The sequence below is a fragment of the Sus scrofa genome, chromosome 13 (genome assembly GCF_000003025.6).
Source record: "Sus scrofa isolate TJ Tabasco breed Duroc chromosome 13, Sscrofa11.1, whole genome shotgun sequence".
Classification (NCBI taxonomy): Eukaryota; Metazoa; Chordata; class Mammalia; order Artiodactyla; family Suidae; genus Sus; species Sus scrofa.
The window spans coordinates 123,016,567-123,039,471 of NC_010455.5; the positions used below are offsets into that span (position 1 = coordinate 123,016,567).

General features: G+C 36.9%; 1 protein-coding gene across 1 annotated transcript in view; it reads right to left on the reverse strand.

Moving 5' to 3' along the window:
* The window catches only part of C13H3orf70 (chromosome 13 C3orf70 homolog), a 100,650-nt gene that overhangs the window by 58,228 nt on the left and 19,517 nt on the right, over window positions 1-22,905 (reverse strand). The gene's annotated exons all lie outside the window — the stretch shown is intronic.

Below are 22,905 nucleotides of genomic sequence, written 5' to 3' on the forward strand. Positions count from 1 at the left end.
ATGAGTCTGGCTAAGGGTTATCCATTTTGTTGATCTTTTCAAAGAACCAGTTTTTAGTTTCACTGATTTTTTTCTATGGTTTTCTTCATTTTTATTTCATGTATTTCTGCTCTGATCTTTGATTCCTTTCCTTCTGCCAACTCTGGGTTTTCTGTGTTCTCTCTCTAGTTACTTTAAGTGTAAAATTAGGTTCTTTATTTGAGCTTTTTCTTTTTTCCTAAGGTAGGCTTGTGTTGCTATAAACTTCCCTCTTAGAACTGCTTTTGTTGAATCCCATAGGTTTTGGATTGTCATGTCTTTGTTGTCATTTGCTTCTAGGTATTTTTAAATTTCCTCTTTGATTTCTTCAGTGACCCATTGGTCGTTTAGTAGCATGCTATGCAGTCTCCATGTGTTTGTGTTTTTTGCAGTTGTTTCTTGCTGTTGATTTCCAGTCATACAACATTGTGGTTGGAAAAGATGCTTGATATGACTTCAATTTTCTTAAAGTTACCAAGGCTTGATTTGTGGCCCAGAATGTGACCTATCCTGGAGAATGTTCTGTATTCACTTGAGAAGAATGTGTATCCTGCTGCTTTTGGATAGAATGTTCTATAAATATCTATGAAGTCCATGTGGTCTAATGCATCATTTAAGGCCCGTGTTATTTTGTTGATTTTCTGTCTGGATGATCTGCCCACTGCTGTAAGTGGGGTATTAGTCCCCTGCTTTTATTGTTTTATTGTCAGTTTCTCCTTTTAAGGTTGTTAGCAGTTGCCTTATATATTGAAATGGTCCTATGTTGGGTGCATATATAATTGTTATATCTTCTTACTGAGTTGATCCTTTGATCATTATGTAATGTCCTTCTTTGTCTTTTATAACATTCTTTATTTTAAGGTCTATTTTGTCTGATATGAGTATTGCTACTCCAGCTTTCTTTTGATTCCTATTTGTATGGAATATTTTCTTCGGTCCTCTCACTTTCAATTTGCATGTGTCCCTAGAAGTGAAGTGGGTCTTTTGAAGCACATAAATGGGTCTTGTTTTTGTATCCATTCAGCCAGTCTATGTCTCTTGGTTGGGGCATTTAGTCCATTTACATTTAAGATAATTATTGATATGTATGTTCTTCTTCTTTTTTTTTTAATCTTCTTAGGGCTGCATCCATGCCATATGGAGGTTCCCAGGCTAGGGGGCGAATCAGGGCTATAGCCACTGACCTACACCACGGCACAGCAATGCCAGATCCAAGCCACGTCTCTGACTTACACCACAGCTCACAGCAACGCTGGATCCTTAACCCACTGAGCAAGGCCAGGGATTGAACCTGTGTCCTCATGGATGCTAGTCAGATTCATTTCCACTGAGCCACAATGGGAACTCCAATACATATGTTCTTACTGTCATGTTATTAACTATTTTGAATTTGTTTTTGTTGGTTTTTTTTATTCCCTTCTTCTCTTGTGGTTTGATGACTATATTTAGTGTTATATTTGAATTATTTTTTGTGTATCTATTGTAGATTTTTGGTTTGCAGTTAACCTGAAGTTTTGATATAGGAGTATGTATGTGTATATATATACACACACACACACATATATACATGATTGTTTTAAGCTATTGGTCTCTTAACTGCAAGTGCATCTCCATTGTCTTGCATTAGTACCCTCCTCTTCTCACAATTTCTGATTTTGGTAGCATATTTATATGTGGGTGATTTCCTACCTTTACTATATTTATGCCTTTACTGGTGAGCCTTGTCATTTGTAGTATTTTTGTTTCTAGTTGTGGCCTTTTCTTTTCTGCCAAAAGAATTTTCTTTAGTATTTGTTGTAAAGCTGGTTTAGTGCTACTTAATTCTCTTAGCTTTTCCTTATCTGCAAAGCTTTTGATTTCTCCTTCAAATATGAATGACAGCCTTGCTGGGTAGGGTAATCTTGGTTGGAGGTTTTTTCCTTTCATCACTTGAAGTATATCATGCCACTCCCTTCTGGTCTGCAGAGTTTCTGCTGAAAAATCTGCTAATAACCTTTTCAGGGTTGTGTCTATGTTGTTTCTTTCCCCTAGCTGCTTGCAATATTTCCTCTTTGTCTTTAACATTGGTCAGTTTGTTTGTTTGTTTGTTTTGGTCTTTTTGCTATTTCTTGGGCCGCTCCAGGGGCATATGGAGGTTCCCAGGCTAGGGGTTGAATCGGAGCTGTAGCCACTGGCCTACACCAGAGCCATAGTAACACGGGATCTGAGCCGCGTCTGCAACCTACACCACAGCTCACGGCAACGCCGGATCATTAACCCACTGAGCAAGGGCAGGGACCGAACCCGCAACCTCATGGTTCCCAGTTGGATTCGTTAACCACTGCGCCACGATGGGAACTCCGGTCAGTTTGATTAATATGTCTCTCGGGGTGTTCCTTCTCGGGTTTATTTTATATGGTACTCATTGTGCTTCCTGGATTTGAGAATGATTCCTTTCCCATGTTAGGGAAGTTTTTGGCTATAATCTCTTCAAATATTTTTTCAGTCCCTTTCTCTCTCTCTTCTTCTTCTTCTGGCACCTCTATAATACCTGTGTTCATGTGTTTAATGTTGTCCCAGAGTCCTCTTAGGCTGTCTTCATTTCTTTTCAATATTTTTTTCTCTTTTCTGTTCTGCATCAGTGATTTCCATTTGTCTGTCCCCCACCTTGCTTATTAATTCTTCTGCCTCCTATATTCTGCTGTTGGTTGCTTCTAGAGAATTTTTTTTGTTACTGCATTTTCCATCTCTACTCGCTTAATCCTTAAATCTTCTATTTCTTTGCTCAATGCTTCTTATAATTTACTAATCTTTGCCTTCAACTTATTTCCAAGATCTTGAATCATCTTTACTATCACCAGTCTAAAGTCTTTTTCATGGAGGTTGATAATCTCCAGATCACTTAGCTGTTTTCCTGGTTTTTTTTTTTTTTTTTCCTTGTCCCCTTATCTGAGTCTCAATTCTCTGCCTTTTTGTTTTTTATAGCTTTTTGTGTGGTCTCCTTTTTTGCAGACAATAGGTTTGTAGCCACTCTTGCTTCTGATGTCTGCCCTCCTTGTATCTGAAGTTGGTATGGGGACTTGCTGTAGGCTTCTTATGGGAGGGTCTTGTGCCTGCTCACTGGTAGGTGGAGCTGATTCTTATCCCTATTATGGGTGTGGCTTTGTCTCTGAGTGAGATTAGATGTGGCCATGTGCCAGGGAGGTCTTTAGGCAGCCTCTTTGCTGATAGGTGGGGCTGTGTTCCCACCTGGATTATTGTTTGGCCTGGGGCGTCTCATCCCTGATGGGTGGGACCAGATTCTTCCAAAATGGCCACCTCTAGAGGAACACACACTGATGAGACCTTTGCCTCCAATGTCCTTCCCCCACAACAAGACACAGTCACATTTTCCCAGGAGACCCTCTAAGAACCGCAGTCAGGTCTGACCTAGATTCCTATGGAGCCTAGGGACTCATAGGACCCTGGGAGCCAGTGCATATGAAAGCCTGTGTGTGCCTTTCAAGAATGGAGTCTCCATTTCCCCCAGTCCCATGGAGCTCCTGCACACAAGCCCCACTGATCCTCAATGCCAAATGCTCTAGGAGCTCCTCCTCCCAATACCAGATCCCCAGGTGCAGGAACCTAACACAGGGCTCAGGACACTCACTCTGTGGGTGAACCTCTGCATACAGTTACTTTCCAATCTGTGGGCCACCCACCTGGCAGGTATGGGGTTGCTCATATCACGTAGTCACCCCTCCTACTGCTTGATGTGGCCTCCTCTTTGTCTTCTAGAGTAGGATATCTTTCTGATAGTCTGAAGATTGTTCAGCAGTTGGTTGTAATTTTGTTGCTTTTATGAGAGGTGAGCTCCAGTCCTTCTACTCTGCCATCTTAATCCTGTCTCTGCCAGTATCTTTATATAGCTAACAAACTCTGACAGCTGAAGGCTCCAGGCTCCTTTTCTAGGTAAGACAGCTTGGAGAACTTGTTTCAAGACGATAAAAAGGAAATGTGAGTCACAGACTGAAGGAGCTGTCCTTTCAGACAAGTGAAATTCAGGGATATGTGACAAAATAGCTATAGAACAAGGTCATTACTGTTAGAACAAGGAGTCCCAAATAACTTCTCTGGGTGCCTCCAGGCACATGCAGCTGGGAAGAGAAACCTGGGATATAACCATATAAAACAGAAGTTACATAAGACACTGAGGAGGCTCAGAATGGACTTTCCCAAGTAGCTCATCTTACCTTCAAACAATCTTGGGAAACAAATATTATTGGGAGTTCCCACTGTGGCTAAGTGGTTACAAACCAACCAGTATCCACAAGGACGTGGGTCCAATCTCTGACCTCACTCAGAGGGTTAAGGATCCGGCACTGCCGTGAGCTGTGGTGTAGGTCTCAGATGCAGCTCGAATCCCACATTGCTGTGGCTGTGTTGTAGGCCCGCAGCTATAGCTTAGATTCAACCCCTAGCCTGGGAACTTCCATATGCTGCAGGTGTGGCCCTAAAAAAGCAAATATATATACATACACACACACATAATTTTCTTCTATATTAAGGGTATATGTGCTTCTTTGCATTTAATGGAATGGTCATAGGAGAAAGCAGGACTGGCTACATCACTCATAGGTCCCTGAGCCAAGAACTCCATATTTTTGTCATGGGGCAGCCAAAAAAGAAAAAAAGAAAAAAAAGTGCACCTAAAAGTGAGATAATAAATAAGAAGAAAATGCTATTGAAAAGGTAAATGTGTTGTATAAATGTAAGTTTTTAATATTTTTTTAATCTCAATTTTGTTTAGCCATGCCCACAGCATGTGGAAGTTTCTGGACCAGGGACTGAACCTGCACCACAGCAGTTACCCAAGCCACAGCAGTGACAACACCTGGTCCTTAACCTGCAGAGCCACCAGGGAACTCCAATTTTTTATCTGAATTTTTTTCTTTTTATGGCTGAACCTGAAGCATATGGAAGTTCCTGGGCTGGGGTCAAATCAGAGCTGCATCTGTGACCTACACCACAGCTTGTGGCAACACAGGATCCTTAACCCACAGAGTGAGGCCGGGGATTGAACCTGCATTCTCACAGAGACAGTGTTGGGGTCTTAACCCACTGAACCACAACAGGAACTCCTTTTAAGGAAGTCTAACCTCTAAGGCCTTGAGAATATATGATTAACTTAGAGAAAGGAACTCAGATCTAGAAATAATTCCTTTAAAAAATACTTTAAGAAAAAATCAAAGTAAATTGATCCCCTCAAAAAACCCAAATAATTGAGACGTGGATAACATGCAGAGAAGATCAACATAAGCATTAAAAAACTGAGAAACTGAGAAACAACTTTTACAAGTTAAGGTTACAGGATGATTTGGCCAAGAACATTTTCCCCTCAGGTCAGCTTCAATTTCTTAATTAGTATGGTATCACTGAAAAACAAACATAAAACTAAGTATAAGCCTCTTGTGCTTGTAATTCTTTCACAACTTCAAATCAGAAACTAATTTTCAAATTAAATATACAAGCAACAAAGCCAACAATAATTAAATTAGCAGTAGTAATTTAATGTGACAAACAATGCTGTTTTTAGACAGTTAATTGTTCCTTGAAACCTGACCATAGTACTCATTGCCACAACACAGATTCTTCTGAGTGTCAGTTCTAAATAGTTTAATGAATGCTTTTATAAAATAATAAAGTGAAAAATTTCATCCAACCTTTATAATCCACAAATCTATGAAATTTAGTTAATATGTAAAATTTTAATTTATAAAACCTAATCAGAAATTAATTTTAAATTATATTCTGTTGTAAATAAATTATTCACAACACACATACATTTTATTTCTGGGACAACTAAGCAACAACTATAGTTGTAAAAACAGCTTAAAAATAAGGTCATAAAGAAATAGTATACAACTATGTGAAAAGAAATATATTTAAGCCCAGAAACCATTTAACAATTTATCTCTACTCTATCCTAAAAACCTCTTAAACCAATAAACAACTTGCCAATAAGTCCCTATAGTCAATAACTTTAAGTAAGCAGAAACAACACACACTTTCCAAAGAAGGATACAAAAAGTAAGAATATAAAAAACTCCTATATGGTGCATATATATAGTGTATTATATTTACAGAAATTAATCTATAGTATATATAATACATTTACGTGTGTGTGTGTGTGTGTGTGTATATACACATATAATGGCGCGCTCTCTCTCTCTCTATATATATATATGATTTATTACACTGGGAGTTAAATCTGTAACAAAGAATCTAAACACTGAATAGCTTCCTCTATCCTTCTCTTCTAATCTATTTACTCTACTTCCCAACTTTGGTGGTAACAAACTAAATCATCTAAGACTCAGATACAAAGTATCTGCCTTTTTTTTTTCCAAACCTGCTGATTCACTAACTTTATCAGCCAGTATAGTAAATAATGTCATTATTTATACATTTTCAAAGAACAGAAAGGAACTGCTTTTTGCTTATCAGATCTTTTCTTCCAGCTCCTACCAAACTAGAATAACAAAAAGAAAGTATAGTAAAATGTTTCTTTCCTTAATTGATTTTAACTTACACTGACATAGGATATGGGTAATTGAGGTAATTCCTTGAGATAGATGGAAAGAAAGAGTGGATCTCTTGAAGACCGATAAGCAAGGAAGCGAGGCTCCAGGCTCAACCCATTCATCTTCAGTGCTCATCCTGCATTCCCCCATTGCTCAGCTCAGCTCAATAACCACCTCCTGGGTGCCCATTGCATTCCAGTCACTGTTTGGGGTACTGAGATTATAAGAATATAAAATATGGTCCCTCCTTTACAGGAGTTTGCCTTCTGGACTATCCCTTTCCCAAGTGGAATTTCCGTTATCTGCCTAGATCCAATTAAGGACTCCTTTATCTAATTCCCAATGCAGAATTAAGTACTCCCTCACCTGAATTACTGTTAACCACCTATACCTCTTTTAAACTCTGATTCCCACTGTCTTATACAGAGTATAAGATGAAGGGAAAGAGTTAAATTCTGGCTTCATCAATTAATAGTTATTTATCCTTTGGAAAGTTAATTAATTTCTCTGAGTCTCAGGTTCCACATCTGTAAAATAATGACATTTATTGAACACTTACTAAATGACATTTATTGAACACTTACTAAATACATTTAATTTTCTAACCCCTCTGCTCATATTAATTTATTAAATTCTCACAGTAACTCTACAAGGTTGGTTGTATTATTACATCTTACAGATGAGGAAATTGAAGTCCAGAGAAGTAATTTACTTGTTGCACAAAGTCATGCAGGTATTAAGCATTAGGAGTCTATACCCAAGCAGTCCAATTGCTGACTCCATATTCTAAACCCCGATACGATCAGAACCTCAAAACAAGGTAATGATACCCACACACAGAGGATCACCCAAGATAATGTATATGGAAGCTTTTACCACACTGCTCAGCCCTCAGCAGGTACTCATTAAATGTTAGTTCTCTTCCATTCCTAGGAGACCAAATTCCCTAAGGGAAGGGGGCTGTTTTTTATTCTTCTTATCCCCTAGCAAATCTAGAGCTCTGCTTGGCAGATAAAAAGTAACAGATATAGTCAGCCCTCCATCTCCACAGGTTCTGCATCCATGAATTCAATCAACCACTGATCAGAAATATATTTTTTTCAGAAAGTTCCAAAAAGCAAAACTTAAATTTGCCATAAACAGGCAACTATTTACATGGTATTTACATTGTATGCATAACTATTTACTTAATATTTGCATTTATTATGTATTATAAGAAATCGAGAGATGATTTAAAGTAAACAAGATGTTCATAGGTGATATGCATATACTACACCATTTTATACAAGGAACTCAAGAATCCTCAGATTTTGGTACCTATGGGGGATCCTGGAATCCAAGCAACCAATCCGAGGTTCCCCCTTATAGATACAGAAGGATGGCTATAAATAAATCTAGCGTTCATGCCCTTGACAGGTAAGGACAAACTGTCCATAAAAATGAATAGCAGAGGGGTCTCTTCTGGAGCCAGCCCCCACCTCCATAAGAGCACAGGGGCAAGGCTCTTATTTTCCAATTTAAGGCATTACTGGTCTAACAGGTTCCCATGTCCTACAAAGACAGTGGAAAGTAGAAAAACTTGCTTTCTACTACCCAGCTATAAAAACAGTGTTGGATAAGGAACATGACAGCAAGACCCATGATGCCAGTTTATAAGGGATAAATCAGAAATAGAGCCTTAGTAATCCCAGGATTTCACATTTTAAAGTGAAGCTCAAATAGGTTCTGCTATGGCTAAAGCAGATAGTTTTTTACATGGAAATTGCTAAGCCCACCTGTTTCTGAGTATATTAAATCCTGCATGTGAAAATAGAAATGTTATATTCCACTTAGTAATCTATGAGGAATCCTTCTTTCTGAACAAAGATAGACAACTTTTTACTTCTCCTCACTATCAATAAATGTTGAACAAATATTTAAACAATATCAGCTTAGAAGAATGCCTTTTTTTTTTTTCCTTTTTCTTTTTCTTTCATTTTTTTCTTTTTAGGGCTGCAGGTGCAGCATATGGAAGGAAGTTCCCAGGCACTAGGTGTCAAGTCAGAGCTACAGCTGCTGGCCTACACCCCAGTCACAGAATTGCAGGATCTGCGCCACATCTGCGACCTACACCACAGCTCATGGCGACACCAGATCCTTAACCCACTGAGCGAGGCCAGAGACTGAACCCATATCCTCATGGATACTAGTCAGGTTTGTTTCCACTGAGCCACAATAGGAACTCCCAAAGAATGCTAAATTAATAGCCTGCTCAGAACATTAGTTTCTCTGTGTCTTGGTGCAACCATGTATAGAGAGATTCTGTTTCAAAAGCAAATATATAGTTATTGCAGTGTCTAGAGTTATCTGTTCTCCCTGCCCAAGGAACCCCAAGTTTAGATATGCTAGTACCTCTAGTATTAGCACAATAAAATCAATCATTTAAAAAAAAATTGTGTTGAATAAGTAGCTACTTTAAGACCTTAACTATGTTAGAACAATATTTCTAGAAAAAGTGTGCTCTACCTAACTTAAAAAGCAAATTTAATGACATTATGTTATCCAGCTTCTAAGGGACAGACTGCCTATGGCATCAAAATAAAATCTGACATTTGAAATGTTAAGGATAAACACATTTTAATATGTAAGGAAAATCTTAAGGAGTTTTTAAAAATCCATTATGAATTTCACTCCTACACTGTTGTGCATTGTGTTGTTATGTTTAATACTACTGTGATATATTTTTCTGAGGGTTATATTTTCAAGGTCTCTGGTCCATGACAAAAGGAGTAAAAGCAAGCTCAAACAATCTGAACTCATCAACATGAAGCCAGATGTGTGGTATGAGGTGAAGAAAAACTAGCCTTAGTGAAACTTGGTATCCAAAAGTCTATAAGGTCATGCATAAATGTGAAATCAAAAGCTGTGATGGAGAGTTCCCTGGTGGTTCAGTGGGTTAAGGATCTGGCATTGTCACTTCTGTCACATGGGCCACTGCTGTGGTGCGAGTTTGATCCCTGGCCCGAGAACTTCCGCATGCCACGGGCATGGCAAAAAAATCAAAAAGTTGTGATGAAAAATTTTGTGCCCAAGACCCTTGGTCATAGCAGCCAACAAATTCATAGCTCTGGCCATACCAATGATAAAGAGCTTCTACTACCCTTTAAAGTGGTTTAAGTTGATCTGGTTAACCTTTCTGCATTTAAAAAAGGCCTCACTAGTATCCAAAAATGCTCCTTTACTGTTTGTGCCCAGTCCCTCTGCCAGTGAATGGAATAACTTGAATGAATGTCCAGAAACATCTACATCTTAGGCAGAGGCCCTACCTTCTTATTATTGATGTCATTATCATCTAGGAATCTAGACTAGAGAGAATATAATGACAATTATAATAATGGTGGTTACAAATATCACGAAATATCATATAATTTCTAATTCTCACAATAATTCTACAGTTAAGTATTACCTCAGCTGCCAAATTAGTAGACTACGGCTCAGAGAAGTTAAGATATCCAAGACTACACAGCAAAATGAATATAAGTAGAAAAACTAGAATTCAAACTCAGGTCAATCTGACAATAAAGACCATACTTTTCCCATACTCATCATCTTTATAGTATCTGTGTGACCATAACATATTATCCAAACATTATTTGTTTAAACAAGAAAGTATACACATACACTCAAAAATCTACCTAATACCCAAAGACTTTTTTTAAATGACTATGATCTCCTAAAAGCAACAAACTTTATGTATCATCATTGTTAATAACCACGAGAAAGTCCATGAGGATGGGGATTTTTATGTTTCATTCACTGCTGAAACTTCAGCTTCTAAAACAGTACCTGGCAACATTAGGTATTCGATACTATTTACTGAATGAACAGCAGAAATGTACAATGGCAAATTCTTCTTTATTAAAAGCACCACCAGCTTTGTGCAAGACACAGTCCGTACTTCTCTTTCATGTCAGAATGTGACTAAAAGTCAAACATGTACAAGAATGAACAAATCAAACACTGGTTCTTGTAGTAATTAAAGAAAGAAGAACAAATTTGCAGAAAGAAGTATATATAAATGCTACATCTCAAGAGGAGTTTATATTTTGAGAAAATTGAAATAAAAAAAGATTTTACATTTGTATTAAAATGTATGAAAAATACTGCAAATACAGAGTATTTGGGTTTTTTAAGAGACTGTACAAACATAATATTAAAGTTCAGGGAAGATTAAAAAAAAAAAGTTCAGGGAAGATCATAAGGAATAAATAGAAGTGCAGCCCAAGTGTAAGCTATCCATGGAATAGACACTCTCCAGAAGGGCTCTTCAAGCTAAAAAGGCATTAAACATCTAAGTGAAAATGTTTCTAGAGAGGTAACTAACAAATTAAGGGACTTTTATAGGAACACTAATGACTGGGGGCCTTAGAATGCTGAGATGGGGAAGGGAAACTAAAATCCATAAGGCTGTCTTCTAGGTTCCAAAGAACCTAAAGTCAGTTACTTCAGCAAACACAGGACCCACATCTGCTGGCAAGCTTTTGGTACAAGTTCCTTTCAAAATAGCTCCGATACAACCAGCTGTTTTTAAAAAATTAAATAGTATCCCTGGTAACAAGTTAAACAGAAAAGAAAAACAGAAAGCGGAAAAAAAAAAAAAGAAAAGAAAAACAAAGGATCTAAAAGAGAGATGTTAGTGTTAATAATATCATTATTGTACTTGGTTTATGAAATGAGCAGCACATTTAGAACTTGATATAAAAAGTTGTCTTCACATACTGAAGAATATGAAGGATCTTTACATGCATTTTCACCAACGCAGTCTGGGCTTCCGCCAAGCACATTTCCCCTCACATGACAAACATTCTGATTTCTCTGGCTTCTTGGCTGTTCCAGATGCCTCATTTTCTGTTATGTGTGTGAATATAATTAATCCATCAGTATATAAACAGTCATGACAACCCAAGGAATAAATTAACAAATGAAAGGGTAAGCTTCAAATAACTGAAGTAAAACTAAAATGTTCAGATATCATAAAATATTTGAGGAGTCTTAAATTAATAAAAAAGAATAAATGGCTTAGAAATTGAACTAGACCATATTCTATCTAGCAAACACTATCATCAGAGTGTTTAAGAGGATACATCAATTTATACCATTTCCTAACTTTTTCCTCAATTTAAAATGAAGTTATATAAAAGTTAAATAAAATATAAATCATAATTAGATCATTTCCATGTCCAACAAACTAGTGAGTCAATAACAACTACGACAACAACAAAGACTGCACTGGCCTTTTTTTCAACTTTCTTGAAACCACCAATCTACTTTCCTCCTGAGGGATCTTCATGCACCCTCCCCCTGGTACAGATGGCTCTCTCTTTCCCTTCCAGTACCTCAGAGTCCCTGAAATAGTTCCTACCTATATTTCAGCTCTCAACTCAAGCAGTATCTCCTCAAACAAGCCCCCGCCTGCGCCACTCCCTGTCACCCCAACTAGTGCCTTGTACATCACACTCTAAGCAGTCTGGATCTTTCCTTCTTAACAGAAATGGCAATTGTAATTCAACATTTAACTGGATAATCAGCTTTTTAATGTCTTTCCTCTGCCACTAGAATTCAGGCACCAAGAAGGCAGGCATCATGGCTACTGTAGTCAATGCTATAGTGGGTGCTAAATAAAAGACAGGTGGGTGGAAGGTGCCACTCTAGAAGGGAGAGCTAAGGCAAAGAGGCAAATATCAGAAGTGGATTAAGAAGTGAGATTTCTCAATACAATAAATAACCTCCTAATAATTATACTGTGCAAAGATGGAATCAGCAGCTTTCTATGCTAATGACCATCTTGAAATATAGTAGAAAATATTCAAAGCAACAAGATAGATTCAAATGGCTTTTAAGTTTCTTCAATTTTATATTTCTGTTAAATGCTATTCACAAGCAATTAGGACCCTCACATGTTATACTAAATAATAAATTAACAGAATCATGACTATAAATCCAAGAACATTTTATAAAAATGTCCACTATAAAATAAAGGTAGAGGAGTTCCCGTCGGGGCTCAGTGGTTAACAAATCCAACTGGGAACCATGAAGTTTGGGTTCGATCCCTGGCCTTGCTCAGTGGGTTAAGGATCTGGGGTTGACGTGAGCTGTGGTGTAGGTCAAAGACGCAGCTTGGATCCTGCATTGCTGTGGCTCTGGTGTAGGCCGGTGGCTACAGCTCCGATTAGACCCCTAGCCTGGGAACCTCCATATGCTGCGGGAGCGGCTCAAGAAAACACATAAAAGACAAAAAAAAAAAAAAAAAAGAAGAGGGTAGAGCAACATGACTAACAAGACACACACTGCCATTCAACAAAGTTAGTAACAAGAGAAAAACAAACTTAACATGTCAGGGTAAAAAGGGAAAGTGGAAGTGTAATAAATGTATAAATTGATAAAGTTACAACAAAAGCCAGCTGTTTCAACAACAAATATGAGAATGTGAATCTATTTAAAATAAGGCAATTTTAGACTTGTCCTGTTACTAAAATATTTGTATTCAAGCAAAAGAAAAAAAAAAAAAAACTAACATGCTTGTTCATACCATTCTGAGTTAAAAGAACACTGTAAAGCAATAAGTGATTTAACAGCCAAAAAGTAAAGTCTATATTACAATAAACAGATTAAAGCATAAGTAATATTTCCAAACTTTGGTTATATAATGAAAGCTAAACACCCACTGACATTTTCCCTTAGAGACATTCCCAAAGTGAGCAACTAATATAAGTCAGCTCCTCTTTCAGTGCACCTCTTGAAAAATAATCCTTTAGTTAAGGTAAATTAGTATTACGTTAAAAAAAAAAAAAAAATCTGGAGTTCTTGTTGTGGCGCAGCGGAAACAAATCCGACTAGAAACCATGAGGTTGGGGGGTTCAATGCCTGGCCTTGCTCGGTAGGTTAAGGATCCAGTGTTGCCGTGAGCTGTGGTGTAGGTCGCAGACATGGCTCGGATCCCACGTTGCTGTGGCTGTGATGTAGGCCAGCAGCTGTAGCTCCAACTGGACCCCTAGTCTGGGAACTTCCATATGCTGCAGGTGTGGCCCTAAAAAGCACACAAAAAAAACCCCAAAAAACAAAAAACTCTATTTTCTTGTTTTTCTCTTATGAAGTCATTTCATGTTATGTCAATTATACAACAAAATGGCCCTTTAAAAATATTTTCCTGAAGTTTGGGCTAAAAATGATGAAGGAAATTTACTTCTCAGTATAAGCTATAAAGTAAATTTTTTCCATGCAGTTTTTTTGTTGATGTAATTCACATACTATAAAATTCATCCTTATAAAGTACCTAGGTCAGTGGTTTTTAGCATATTCATAAAGTTATACAAACATCACCACTATCTAATTTAAGAGCATTTTTATCACCCCAAAAAGAAACCTCACACCACTAGCAGTCACTCTCTGTGGTGGTTAATTTTATGTGTCCATTTGACTGACCACAGGGTGCCCAGATTAAACAATATTTCTGGGTGTGTCTGTGAAAGAGTTTCCAGATGAAATTAGCATTTAAATAGATGGACTCAGTGAAGTAAATTGCCCTCCCCACTGTGGGTGGGCAACATCTACCTCGAGGGCCTGGAGAGCAAAAGGCGGAACAAGAAGGAATTCACTACTTTTTGCTTCCCGCCTGCCTGCTGAGTTGGCACATCTCATCCCTAGAATTTAAACCACAGCAACCCCCGTTCTCAGAACTTGAGATTCAAAATGAATTATTCCACCAGTTTTCCTAGGTTTCCAGAGTGAGGTGGTAGACAGTGGGATTGCTCATCCTCCATAATCATGTGAGTCAGCTCATCATAAGTCTGTGTGTGCTGATATGTCTATCTTACCAGTTCTGTTTCTCTGGAGAACCCTGACTAATAGACTGTATTCTTCCTCGGTCAGTGGCAACCACTAATCTACGCTTTGTCTGTGGGTTTGCCTATTCTGGACATTTCATACAAAGGAATCATACAATATATGGATTTTGTGTCTCACTTATTTCACTTAGCATAATGTTTTCAAGGTTCATTTACATACGAGCATTCATCAGTAGTTCATTCCTCTTTACTGTCAAATAATGGTACATGTACAGATATAGCACACCTTGTTTATCCATTCATCAACTGATGAAACGTTTGGGTGGTTTCCACTTTTTTGATATTATTAATAATGCTTCTATGACATCTGTATACAAGTTTTTGTATGGACGTGTTTCATTTCTCTTGGGCATATATCTAGGAGTGAAACTGCTAAATTGTACAGTACCTCTATGTTTAAGATTTTGAGTAACTGACAAACTGTTTTCCAAGATGGTTACACCACTTTACATTCCCACCAGCAATGTATGAAGGTTCAAATTTCTCTACCTTCTCACTAATACTCATTATCATCTGTCTTTTTTATTACTGCCATCCAAGTAGGTATGAAGTAGTATCTCATTGTGGCTTTAAAAAATAATTCTCAAATGCTTTGACAGTCTAAAATTGTGAACAATCAAATGACTATCACCTCAGCCAAATCAAAATGATTTTACAGAAGCTACTGTAATTTAACTCAAAAGTTAACTAAGTTATCTATCATTAGATGACAATTTCTCCAATGATTTGAATGGAGGCACTTATTTACTACAGCTGACCCTTGAACAATATGGATTTGAACTTAATGGATCCACTTAATGGGTGGTCTACAACACCATGTAGGATTTTTTTTTCAATTAATATGTACTACAAAGCTACACAATCCGTGGTTGATTGAATCCATAAATGCAGAACAATGGATACAGAGGGCTGACTATAAAGTTACACATGGATTTTCAACTGCACAGGGGGTTGGCAGCCCAAATCCCTGAGCTGTCAAAAGGTCAACTGTACTCAATGAAAAGAAACCAAGTAATAACATCTTACTACAGTAAAATTTGCTTGAAGTCTGATGTCTGGTTAAACTGATGATTAATATACTTACTACCTCTCATTATATTGAATTCATGTGTGCATATATCTACAAGTCCATGAATATATTTGTACTCCAAAATGCCTTGAAGTAACTTAAAAAAAGATATACCACACCATAGGAATTTTAAAAATAGACTTGTCTCTGATTGTACAGTACACTAGTCAACTGGAACAATCCTCCTGCCAACAATTTTAAAGTGTTAGAAAAAAAATTTAATATTCCCACTACACTGAGGAACCGACAAAAAAAAAAAAATGGAATTATCAGGCCAACCCCAAGTAATGGTAGAAAATCAAAGAAGTGAGGGTAAAAGTGAATGTGATATTTACTTTGAAAATATTTGTAGGAATAGGTGACCTTGAGTTTGGTTTCTAAGACCTTTTGGAAGCAGAGGGTTCAGGAGACAAAAACCTAAGGCTTACCATAAATAGTCTAAAAGTAAGCTCCCCATAAAGTTGGTATCAGAATAAGAGTAAACCAGAAACAAACATACTTCTGCAGAAGTTTTACACATCTTGAATCTGGATGTATGAGGAAAAAGGGGAGAAAGATGATAACTCATAAACAAAAGCTGTCCTTCAACTGGTTTGAGCCAAAGTTTATATTTCCTAAGTGGTTCAAATATATCAAGATGTTTGTCTAGTCTAAAGCAACAGTGCTGGAGTTTCCATCATGGAGTAATGGAAATAAATCCGACTAGGAACCATGAGGTTGCAGGTTCTATCCCTGGCCTTGCTCAGTGGGTCAAGGAGCCAGCGTTGCTGTGAGCTCCAGTGTAGGTCACAGATGTGGCTCTGATCTTGCATTGCTGTGGCTGTGGCATAGGCCAGCAGCTACAGCTCCAATTAGACCCCTAGCCTGGGAACCTCCATATGCTGTGGGTGCAGCCCTAAAAAGACAAAAAGACAAAAGAAATTTAACAAAATAAAGCAACGGTGCCTGACACCTGACAGAAACAAAAGCAAATCATCTGGAGGAATTTCCAGGGGTGACACTCCAAGAAATAGATGCTCACAGTTTTAAAGTCAAATATATAAATAAATAAGGCTCTCAGTAAAATCCAGTATAATCATATCTGCAAAGCTTCAAATACTGGAGTGATCAGAAACAGATTATAAAATAAGTATGCTTGTTATGTCTACAAAACTAAAAGGAATTGAAAATATGAATAAAAATGAGTACCTACTGAAATTGAGCAAAGTCTTTTTCTAAGTGACTACTTGGGAACATGCCAAATAGAATATCTATACAATAATACAATATATGAAGGGGAAAACTTGAAGAATTTAATAACAGATTAAACCTAGCTGAAGAGATTATAAACTGGAAGGCATATCTGAAGAAGTTACTGAGAATGCAATATACAGTAACAGAGATTTATAATATGAAACAGGTTAAAAGATATGGATGATAAAGTGAAAACTTAAAACATATCTCATGAGAGTTCAAAAAGAAAAAAGAAAATGGAATAAGGAAAACACAATATTTGAAGAGTGAGTGGTCAAGAACTTTCTGAAACTACTGAAAGACATCAATCCAAAGACTGAAGAAGCTAAATGAATCCCAGATAGGATAAAGAAAAAGAATTCCACGTTTCAACAAACAGTGAATGTAGAACGTCAAAGACAAAGAAACTATTTTAAAGGCAAGTAGAGTGAAAAAGAGATCCCACAAAAGAATGACAAACTGACAGCTGATTTCTCCACAGAACGACGAGATCTAGAAGAAAGAAGGATGATTATCTCCAATGCACTAGAAATCTATACTTAGTGAAAATATCCTTGAAGAATGGATGTAAAAATAAACAAAAATATGCTCAATTTCACTCAAAATATAAGAAATGAAAATTAAAACTACACTGAAATACCATTTCTAACCTATTGTACTGGCAAAAGCTTGACAACACATTTTATTGGTGAGGCTGTGAGGAAACAGTGTTGCTGGCTGGAAGTAAAATGGTATGACTCCTATGAAGCAAGATTTGGCAATATCTAACAAAACTATATACGTATTTACTCTTCGATCCAGCAATCTTTCTTCTAAGACTTTACTCTGAAGACATATCTCCACAAGTATATGACAATACATGCGCCAGATGTTTACTGCTACGTTATTTGTAATAAAATATGAAGAACAAAATGCCTAGCCAAAAAAAAAAAAAAAAGTTAAAAACCTACTGCACATATAGACACAACAGAGTTCTACGCAGGCATAAAGGAATAAGAAAGCTTCCCATGAATGGATATGGGATGATTTTTAGGATGTTCTATTATGATGAAAAAATACAATGGAATAAGTAACAGTATGGCTAGCTTTTGTTTAAAAAAGAAGACAAAATAAGAACATGTAAATGTACATAAATACACACACACATAAATACACATATATGTATACATATACAATGCACTTATTTTTACAAAAAGAAACACAGAAATAAAGGAAATTGAATAAAAATGAATATTGGAGTTCCCTTCATGGGCTCGGCAGTTAACAAACCCAACTAGGATCCGTGAGGATGTGGGTTTGATCCCTGGTCTTGCTCAGTGGGTTAAGGATCCAGTTGCCATGAGCTGTGGTGGAGGTCACAGACATGGCTTGGATCCCACATCGCTGTGCCTGTGGTATAGGCCAGCAGCTGTATAGCTCTAGCTCTAATTTGACCCCTAGCCTGAGAACTTCTATATGCTGCAGGTGCAGCCCTAAAAAGAAAAAAAAAAAAAAAAGAATACTAGAAGAGGTGAATTGGAATGGAGTAGAAGACAGAGAAATACAAATGAGACTTTTCTCAATATTCTTTTATATGTAGTTTAACTTTAATACATATTCAAAAGTTAAAATAAAATTAAAAAGAGACTAATACTTCCAGAAATATGGAGTAGACATACTTTTTCCTATTCTTCCTTTGAATGGTGGAGAAAAGAAAGCTGACCAACTAAGTATCCCAAGGACCAAGCAATAACATGGGGTTGCTAGAGATTTTTGTGTGTGTGTGTGGGTTTATATGCCAGGTTTGGAGCTAAAGAAGCTGTCAACCAGGAAAAGTCAACAGGAGCAGACAAAAAATGCCTTGTCTCTCTGGCCAAAGGACAAGGAAAGGAATAGCTTAATATGACAAAAAACTTATAGACAATAATCGCTCTACTCTAGCCAAACATCAGAGAAAATACTGTGTAACCTATCCTGATCCATGACAGCTAAAGCCAAGGAAGGGGAAGAATCTGGACTTCTATACTTAAAAGGTTCCAATGAGGTATCTCAACAGTCTGGCCAGGTGGAGTGAGAGATCTGGTGAAAAGTCAGGAGATGAGGATATCTCCACTGACACTGCAGTGGAGACCATACAGAGAGCCCTCACTGCCATTCAGCACTAACAAAAAGCAGCCACTCCACTGGGTGTCAATGAAGGCTAAGTGTGGAACCTGTACTTCCACCTCTTTCTGACAGTAATGAGGCAGCACTTCTCTTCCCCTGCTAGAGTGGTGCCAAAAAAAAAAATCAGTAAAAATAGGTTTAAGATCTAGAATTTTGTTACATAATAACAAAAATGTCCAGGTTTCAGTTGAAAAATCACTGATCACAGCAAGAAACCAAGGAGAATGCAAAGTAAATGAAAACTGACAATCAATAAATGCCATTGCTGAGATACTAGAATTTTCTGACAAGGAATTTAAAGAAGCATCATTTCCTAATGCTTCAGTGAGTTATTACAGACATGCTTTAAAGAAAGGAAAATATAGAGAACCTCAGAAATCATCTCGACAAAGACACAGAAGACTAAACAACCAAACAATATGAGAACTGAAAAAATACAATAACCAAAATAAAAAACTCAGAAAATTTCACTTAATTAGAATACAGCACAATAAAAATTACCCAATTTGAACAGAGAGAAAATAGACTCAAAAAAACAAAACAAAACAAAACAAAAACCAGAGCTTCGGGCACCACAGGATTATGAAGTCCCAAAGGAAAGGAGAAGAAAGGCAGTGCTACAAAAGTAGCACAAGAAATAATGGCTGAAAATTTCCTAAATTTGGCTGTTGAGATTTAATCTACAGAATCTAGAAGCTGAGAAAATCTCAGACAAGATAAAGCCAAAGAAATTCAGATCAGAACATCACACTCAAATTTCTGAAAACTAAAAAAAAGAAAAAATCATGAAAGCAGCCAGAGAAAAACAACTCCTTTCCTAAAAGGGAAATACAATTCAAACAACAGTAGACTTATCATCAGAAACCATGGAGGCCAGAAGGAAGTAAAACAATTTTTTCAAGTACTGAAAGGAAAGAACATCAATCCAGAATTCCATACCCAGTAAATATGTCCTTCAGCAATAAAGGAGAAATCAAGACATTCCGAGATGAAGCAAAGCTAAGAGAATTTGTCACTAGCATACCTACCATAAAAGAATGGCTAAAGGATGTTCTCTAAATACAAAGGCAACAATAAAAGAAGGAACTTCTGAAAAACAGAAGAAAAGAACACAACAGGCAAAAATGTAGACAAATAAGTTCCTTCTACTCTTGAGTTTTCTAAGTTATGTTTGACAATTCAAATAGAAATAGTAACTGTGTCTGAAATGGTGAGGACAGAGGAATATAAAAGGAAGATTTCTATACTTGACTCAAAATGGTAAGCTATAAATACAAAGATTGCAATAAGCTATGTATTACACACACATACACATAGTGTATATGAAGGTAGAGAAAATAAAGTACAGAAACAAAAAACAGAAAGAAAAAAATAGCAATCTCTTACTTATCAATAAATGTAAATGGTCTACTTAAAACATAAAAATTGGCTCAGTGACTTAAAAAATAACTTATGCTGTATATAAGACACTCACTTCAAATTTAACAGTATAAGCAACCTGGAAATAAAAGGATGGGAAAGATATGTCAGGAAAATATTAATCAAAATATGACTATATTAATATACATCAAGTAGACTTAAGAGCAAAGAAAATTACGAGAGATAGAGGGATATTAGATGATGATAAAAGGGTCATCTAACAGGAAGACATAGCGATTCTAAATGTATATGCACCAAACAACAGGGCTGCAAATCTATGGAAAGCAAAACTGACAGACCTGAAAGGAGAAAAAGACAAATCCACAATTAAGCAGGAGACATCAACACTTCTTTTTCAACAACTGACAGAACATATTAGATATAAAACAAACAAGAACTCAACAGCACAAGCAACCGGTAGGATCTAATAAACATTTCTAGAACACTTCACCCAACAATAGCAAAATATCCTTAGTTTTTTGTTTGTTTTTGTTTTTGGGCCACACCTGTAGCATACGGAAGTTCCCAGGCTAGGGGTCCAATCAGAGCTGCAGCTGCTGGCCTAAGCCACAGCCACAGCAATGCCAGATCTGAGCTGAATCTGCAACCTACACCACAGCTCATGGCAACACCAGATCCTTAACCCACTGAGCGAGGCCAGGGATCGAACCCCCATCCTCATGGATACTAGTTGGGTTCATTACCATTGAGCTATAATGGGAAGTCCATAATACCCCTAGTTTTTAAATGTCCACGATACTTAGACCATATCCTGAGCCATAAAACAAAGCTCAGTAGACTTAAAAGAACTGAAGTCATACAAGGTGTGTTCTGTGTTCAAACTAGAAACAAATTAACAAAAATATAACAAGAAAACCTCTTGGAAACTAAACACTTCTAAATAACCCATGAATAAGAAAGATATATCAAGAGAAATTAAAGCATACATTGAACTTAATGAAAATTAAAATGTCAAAATTGTGGCACACAGCTAAAGCAATGCTGAGATGGATTTTTATAACTGTGTACATCAGAAAAGAAGACAAGTCTCACATCAATAATCTAGGCTCCCACCTTTAAGAAGCTTAAATAAAAAACAAAAAGGACAAAACAAACCCAAAGCAAGCAGACGGAATTACATAATAAAGATGAGAAAAGAAATCAATGATATTGAAAACAGAAAAATAAAGAGAAAATAAATGGAGCAAAGAGCTAGTTCTTTGAAAAATCATTAAAATTAACAGACCTTTAGCAAGACTGATTAAAAAAACACACACATACAAACTTCTGGTGCCAGGAATGAAGCAGGGGATTATTACTAAGGACCATGCAGACATCCAAAGTATAATCAAGGAATTAGAGAATACTACAAGCTACACACATAAATCTGACGGCTTAGAATGTATGGACCAACTACTCAAAAATTACAAACTACCACAACTCATTGGAAATAACTTGAATATCCTTTAATTAAAAAAACTGCATTATTAATTTTTCAGATTTTTTTAAATTGAAGCATGGCTGATTTACAATGTTGTGTTAGTTTCTGGTGTACAACAAAGGGATTCAGATATGTGTGTATGTGTGTGTATAAATTTTTCAGATTCTTTTCCATTATAGTTTTTTTTTTTTTTTGGCTGTGCCCATTGCATGTGGAAATTACCCAGGGGTAGAACCCATGCCACAGCAGTGGCCCAAGCCACTGCAGTGACAACACCAGATCCTTAACCCATTGTGCCATAAGGGAACTCCTTCATTATAGTTTATTACTAGCTATTGAATACAGTCCCCTGTGCTATACAGCACTGAATTAGTAATTTTTTAAATCTCCAGGCCTAGATGATTTCATTAGAGAAGTCCAACAAATGTTTAAAGAAAAATTAGCATCAATTCTAAACAATCTCTTTCAGAAAACAGGCTAGGAATAAGAAATTACCAATTATTATATAAAACTATATTATTCTGGGAGTTCCTGTCGTGGCGCAGCAGAAACAAATCCAACTAGGAACCATGAGGTTGCAGGTTCAATCCCTGGCCTCACTCAGTGGGTTAAGGATCCAGCATTGCTGTGAGCTGTGGTGTAGGTCGCTACTCAGATCTGGTGTTGCTGTGGCTCTGGTGTAGGCCAGCAGCTGCAGCTCTGATTTGACCCCTAGCCTGGGAACCTCCATATGCCGTCGGTACAGCCCTAAAAAGACAAAAAAAAAAAAAAAAAAAAAAAATTCCTAAACTTGATAAAGAGAATTCACAAAGCCCTACTACTAAAATTATACTTAAAGAGGAAAGATCTAATGCTTTCCTCCTTAGGAAGAGGAAATAAGGCACACATACTTGCTCACATCACTCTGATTCAACATAGTTCTGGAAGTTCTAGCCAGCGCAATAAAGAAAAAAAAAAAGCAGAGGTTAGGGAGGTGGAGCCATATGGATTGGAAACAAAAAATAAAACTGTTCCGCTACCTGTACATGAAATGCCGGTTTAAGTAGAAAATCCCAAGGACAATATTTTTTTTAAACTTTTGGACCTAATAAGTGAGTTTACCAAGGTCACAAAATGCAAGATAAACATGAAAACCAATTATACTCCTATATACTA